This window comes from Rhinoraja longicauda, unplaced genomic scaffold (genome assembly GCF_053455715.1).
Source record: "Rhinoraja longicauda isolate Sanriku21f unplaced genomic scaffold, sRhiLon1.1 Scf000129, whole genome shotgun sequence".
Classification (NCBI taxonomy): Eukaryota; Metazoa; Chordata; class Chondrichthyes; order Rajiformes; family Arhynchobatidae; genus Rhinoraja; species Rhinoraja longicauda.
The window spans coordinates 124,574-131,688 of record NW_027601347.1 but is presented as its reverse complement, the minus strand read 5'-3'; positions in this window follow the sequence as shown (position 1 = coordinate 131,688).

The window sequence follows — 7,115 nt, the reverse complement described above, 5'->3', positions numbered from 1 at the left end:
CAGACTTGCATTGGCATTTTACAGCAGAGCAGTGAATTTAATTAAATTAATGCAATGTTCTGCATTCTGATCACTCCTGGTCTTGTTCCTTTCTCCAGAAAGCTGATGCTTATGAAATAATTTCGACGAAAGATTATTTTACTAAATAGCGCAAAAACACAAAATCCTTGGCAAATCTCTGATGCTGACAGAATCATCATAGAATCACTACTGGTTAGGCAGAGATGAGAGTGGCAGTGAAGGCAGTAAACTCCTCCCCAACCCCACTAACAATGATGACATTTGGAGTGAGATGAAGCTAATACGTGCACCAAGCACCCAAGAGGCCATTCAGCTCAGAATCCAGAATGTATTATATGGACCAGCAATATGGCACAAAATGCTGGAGTAATTCAGCAGGTCAGACAGCATCTCAGGAGAGAAGGAATGGGTGACGTTTCGGGTCGAGACCAAGGGTGAAGACCTTGGTCTCGACCCGAAACGTCACCCATTCCTTCTCTCCTGAGATGCTGCCTGACCTGCTGAGTTACTCCATCATTTTGTGAATAAATACCTTCGATTTGTACCAGCATCTGCAGTTATTTTCTTGTATTATAAACATTGGCACAGATCAGTGGGACTGAAAGAAGGGTCCCGACCCGAAACGTCACCCATTCCATCTCTCCAGAGATGCTGCCTGACCCGCTGAGTTACTCCAGCTTTTTGTGTCTAGTCCGTTTCTGTGTTGACTCATGAGCCTCCCCCTATACGCCAGCATGCAATCACCTTCTATCTTCTTTCATGGAACACCAAGTTTCTTAGTTTAGCTTTTACTCAAGATGGGAAAATCAAAATTTTAGAGAGCAGAGCTATAAGGTGAGAGGGAAATAGTTTAAAAAGGAGATGTGCAGGGCAAGGTTTTTAAACAGAGGGTGGTGAGTGCCAAGAACACATTGCTGGGGGTGGTGGGTGCCTAGAACACATTGCTGGGGGTGGTGGGTGCCTAGAACACATTGCTGGGGGTGGTGAGTGCCTAGAACACATTGCTGGGGGTGGTGAGTGCCTAGAACACATTGCTGGGGGTGGTGGGTGCCTAGAACACATTGCTGGGGGTGGTGAGTGCCTAGAACACATTGCTGGGGGTGGTGAGTGCCTAGAACACATTGCTGGGGGTGGTGGGTGCCTAGAACACATTGCTGGGGGTGGTGGGTGCCTAGAACACATTGCTGGGGGTGGTGAGTGCCTAGAACACATTGCTGGGGGTGGTGAGTGCCTAGAACACATTGCTGGGGGTGGTGAGTGCCTAGAACACATTGCTGGGGGTGGTGGGTGAAGCAGATATGATAGTGGCATTCATGAGACTTTTGGATAGGCACATATGCAGGGAATGGAGGCATACGCATTATGTGCTGGCAGATATGATGTTCATAAGCTCATAAGTGTCAGCAGAATTAGATCATTCAGCCCATCAAGCCTGCTTCACCATTCAATCATGGCTGATCTATATCTTCCTCCTAACCACATTCCCCTGCCTTCTCCCCATAACCCTTGACACCAGGTTTTGGCACCATGTTCAGCACAGAGATTGTGGGCCGAAGGGCGTGCTCTTGTGCTATTCGCTCAATGTTCTTACTTAAAACAATGCAGCCCTGTATTATCTCATGGATAATTAAATAGATAAATTGAGCTCTTATGTATAACCCAATCCATGCATAACTCTGTCCATAGAAGAAGGCAAGTTGTCCCATTGAGTCTGTGCCACATCTCAGAGCAATCCCTACCCTTCATCCCCTCTCCATCCCTCCCCCCTCCTCCCCAGATCAATGTGGACTCAGTGGCCGAACGGGCCTGTTTCCATGTTGTATCTCTAAAGTCTAGTCTAAAAGTTATAGGATGGCTCCTAGACCAAACGATCCCTACGGCCACTTCCAGCTGGTCGTGGATCCTGTTGTCAGCTGTACATCATTTGGGTTCCAACCCATTTATTTCGTCCATAAATAGAGTTTCTAGATTCTAACTTGCCAATTGGTTATTGACCACAATGTAATGGTTCATCAAATGCAGGTCAATGAGTCCAACCATTGAATGGATTAAACCATTCATCACTTGGTTGGGCAATTTGAACATTCTGCCCAATGTCCTCTTTCTATTTGCTAGAAGTTACATTCAACCACAATGATGACTTGGGAAAAGTTCCAATCTCCTCTCTTCATTGCCCACATGTTACAAAGGTTGTAGAATAACACATGTAGTCTGCCACTCCATAGTTTTGCTGCTGCCTGCAAAGGTGTGGTGACCTGAAGAATAGGAATAGAATTTCCCGTCTAAGGCAGCTACACCTTTCACAACTTCAGCTACACGCTCCCTGACTCTCTCTTTACACTTCTTCACATCCCAACTTTCTCCTTCGTTGAGATCCTCTTCAAAAGATATCTCTTCTGAGTGCTCCTAATCCTCTTGATCATTTCATCTTTTAAAAAACTCCATGGCCAGCACATTTTTAAGTGTGTTTACTGGCAGAATATTGGAAAACAAAGCAGCCATTTTGTGCAAGGCAAGTTTACGCAAACAGCTATGTGTGGACAGGGAATTCTCAAAGTGTCCTGACCTTGACATATACTGTAACTCCTTCTCTAGCACTTAAACTGTGGAACTTAATAGGCACTGTAAATGCATGATGGAAAGTGCCCGCAGATGTCCACGATCCAAGCTCAACATCCCTCCTTCTCAAGCACAATAACGGACACCGAGGTACAGTATCCATTATTGGCTCCATTACCAAGTATCCATTGCCGAGGTACAGTAACGTTTTTCACTGTACCTCAGTACATGTGACAATAAACTAAACTGGCCTTGTCAGTGAATGAATAAATTATAAAAATTGGGATAAACAGACAAATAATTCACTTTATTGATATTAGTCAAGGGATAAATATTGACAAGGTCACCAGGGAGAAATATACTACACTTATTTGTGTAGTGTCATCTAATCTTTTATGTCTACCAGAGAGGGCACATGGAGTCCAAGTATAACTTCTCTTCCGAACAATGGTCCCTCGGATAGATCAGTACACCCACACATCTTTCATAGACAGTGAAGTTTAGAGGGTTATGGGCCAAACACGGGCAGCGGGACTAGTGTAGATGGGGCAACATGGGCAAGTTGGGCCGAAGGGCCTGTTTTTGTGCTATATGACTCTATGACTCTATCTGCTCTATTGCTGGTGTATCTCAACTGGGCATTGAGGCCATGATTGTCTAATGTGGAAACATTTATTGGGATAGTCAGCGGAGAGAAAAGTGCATGTAGTTTCTGCGTATGCAATTTAGTGTGTGCCTCTCTCGTGACAATTTTTGGTCCAGCAAATAATGTCTGAAATCTGAGGAAGGATTTCGACCCAAAACATCACCCATTCCTTCTCTCCAGAGGTGCTGCCTGTCCCGCTGAGTTACTCCAGTATTTTGTGTCTGTCTTCGCCAGCAAATAACATTGGATGAAAGACATTTTATCTAGTTAAGAAATGGCAGAATCTCTTTCTTACGTTCACTAAGCACAGTTACCAACTTGTTTTATTTTATGCATTAGTTCTTCAATTAAAATGAAGGACAAAGAATATATATACGGATGCATTTAGTCTTTGATGCACAATCATTGTTAAACTCCAAATGAAAATAATGATTTTCCTGCTCTGGGTTACGAATAAGACAAGTCCACCAGAAAAGACAGGATCAATGAATAAATCAGACGCTTTCTCTCTGTTCATCTCAACATTTTCTTTGGCAAATCTTCAAATATTGGGAATGTGATTGTTTGGAACAATTTCCAGAGCAGACTGGATTTTGTGAACACTACAACTGCACTACATAGGGTTAAACCCCATGGCCTTTACAGCTAAAAGGCTGGTTAGCTGTATTGTTAATTTGTTAACTGTATTGTTAACTTGGGGATGTAAGATGTATCAATCATGAAGGATAAGACTCTTTTTGGAGGGAGCTGGAATTTTCTCTGTAAAGGTGTAATAAACTATACATTAATAACTAAATTAAACTTGATTTCCTTGATTGCTTGGAGGAGACTATAAGTCACCCTAAGAGCCGCACTACTGTTAAAAAACACCAAGCCAACATTATTTCCAATGCACACATATGGTTTAGTTTAGTTTAGTTTAAAGATACAGCATGGAAACAGGCCCTTCGGCCCTTCGGCCCACCGAGACCGCAACGACCAGCGATCCACACACACTAACACTATCCTACTCACACTAAGGACAATTGTCTTTTAACATTTATACCAAGCCAATTACAAACCTGTACGTTTTTGGAGTGTGGGAGGAAACCGAAGATCTCGGAGAAAACCCATGCAGGTTACGGGGAGAACGTACAAACTCCGTACAGACAGCACCCGTAGTGAGGATCGAACCCAGATCTATGGCGCTGTGAGACAGCAACTCTACCGCTGCGCCACCATACTGGCAGTAGGTTATTTGACTATCAATAGCTTTATTATGTTAATATTACATGCACATTCATTCATCAGTGGCAGATGTTCATATTGATCAGCATTTATGATTGTTAAACAATTGAGTTAATTGGATATCATTTAAAAATAAATCTGATCTTGATTCTTGGGCTCTCTGCAGCTTCACTTATTTCTCCAATCTGGGCCAGTTACCCACCAACTCTATGAAGATAAATCCTGACATTAATTTGGCTTTTAGCTTTTCAGCACTAATTTAATAAATCGTAAAAGAGGAATTTCCCCAGTTAGTTTAGTTTACATTTAGTTTTAAGAAACATAGACAAATACATAGACATTGACATAGAAAATAGGTGCAGGAGGATGCCATTTGGCCCTTTGAGCCATTCATTGTGATCATGGCTGATCATCCACAATCAATAACCCGTGCCTGCCTTCTCCCCATATCCTTTGATTCCGTTAACCCCCAGAGTTCTATCTAACTCTCTCTTAAATCCATCCAGTGATTTGGCCTCCACTGCCCTCTGTGGCAAAGAATTTCACAAATTCACATCTGCCTGGGTGAAAAAGTTCCTTCTCACCTCAGTTTTAAATTGCGTCCCCTTTATTCTAAGACTGTGGCCCCTGGTTCTGGACTCGCCCAACATTGGGAACATTTTTCCTGCATTTAGCTTGTCCAGTCCTTTTATAATTTTATATGTCTCTATAAGATCCCCTCTCATCCTTCTAAACTCCAGTGAATACAAGCCTAGTCTTTTCAATCTTTCCTCATATGACAGTCCCACCATCCCAGGGATCAATCTCGTGAACCTACGCTGCACTGCCTCAATTACAAGGATGTCCTTCCTCAAATTAGGAGACCAAAACTGTACACAATACTCCAGATGTGGTCTTACCAGGGTCCTATACAACTGCAGAAGAACCTCTTTACTCCTATAGTGAAATTCTCTCGTTATGAAGACCAACATTCCATTAGCTTTCTTCACTGCCTGCTGTACCTGCACGCCAACTTTCAGTGACTGGTGTACAAGGACAGCCAGGTCTCGCTGCACTTCCCCCTTACTTAACCTGACACCTTTGAGATAATAATCTGCCTCCTTGTTTTTGCCACCAAAGTGGATAACCTCACATTTATCTAAAATAATATTGCATCTGCCACGCATCTGCCCACTCACTCAACCTGTCCAGGTCACCCTGCAACCTCCTAACATCCCCTTCGCAGTTCACACTGCCACCCAGCTTTGTGTCATTCGCAAACTTGCTAATGTTACTTCTAATTCCTCCGTCCAAATCATTAATATATAATAGACCCATGTGGACCCGTTGGGCACAAACCTCTCCTGCATTGGTGCAGCACCCTCTCCTCCCCCTCTCTCTCCTCTCCCCTCCCCCCTTCCCCCTCCCTCCACCCCTTCCCCCCTTATCCCTCCGCCCCATCCCTCCCCGCCCCTCCCCCCTCCCCGCCCCTCCCACCTCCCTCCCCCTCCTCCCTCGTCCCCTCCCTCTCCTTCCTCCCCTCCCCCCCGACCCCCTCTGCCTCCCCCTTCCCCTCCCCCCCCACTCCATCCCCCTCTACCCCACTTATCCTCCCTCCCTCCACCCCTCCCTCCCCCTCTCTCCCTAGGAGAGATTTAAACTTATAACAGCGATTTCAATGAAACGTCTTCCATGAGCACCAAAGGGATGACGGTGAGTAAGGTGGGCCTAAAGTTGTCATGCTATCGTGTACCGTTTTGGCTGTAGTTCAGGAACAAACAAACAAACGAGGGTTTTAGTATATAGATGGTAAACAGTTGCGGCCCCAACACCGAGCCTTGCGGCACTCCACTCGCCACTGCCTGCCATTCCGAAAAGGACCCGTTTACTCCTACTCTTTGCTTCCTGTCTGCCAACCAATTTTCTATCCATGTCAACACTCCACCCCCAATACCATGTGCTCTAAATTTAGTCACCAATCTCCCATGTGGGACCTTATCAAAGGCTTTTTGAAAGTCTAGATACACTACATCCACTGGCTCTCCTTCATCCATTTTACTTGTCAGATCCTCAAAAAATTCCAGAAGATTAGTCAAGCATGATTTCCCTTTCATAAATCCATGCTGACTTGGACTTATCCTTTTACTGCTATCCAAATGCACCGTTATTACCTCTTTAATAATTGACTCCAGCATCTTCCCCACCACCGATGTTAGGCTAACTGGTCTGTAATTTCCTGTTTTCTCTCTCGCTTCTTTCTTGAAAAGTGGGATAACATTAGCTATCCTCCAATCCACAGGAACTGATCCTGAATCTATTGAACATTGGAAAATGATCACCAATGGGGCCACTAGTTCTAGAGCCACCTCCCTGTACCCTGGGATGCAGACCATCAGGCCCTGGGGATTTATCAACCTTCAGTCCCATCAGTCTATCAAATACTATTTCTCGCCTAATGCAAATTTCTTTCAGTTCCTCTACCTCCCTAGATCCTCTGTCCTCCAGTACATCTGGGAGATTGTTTGTGTCTTCTTTAGTGAGGACAGATCTGAAGCACCTGTTCAACTCTTCTGCCACTTCTTTGTTACCTATAATAATTTCACCCATGTCTGCCTTCAAGGGACCCACATTTGACTTTGCTACTTTTTTTCTCTTAACATATCTAAAGAAGCTTTTACTGTCC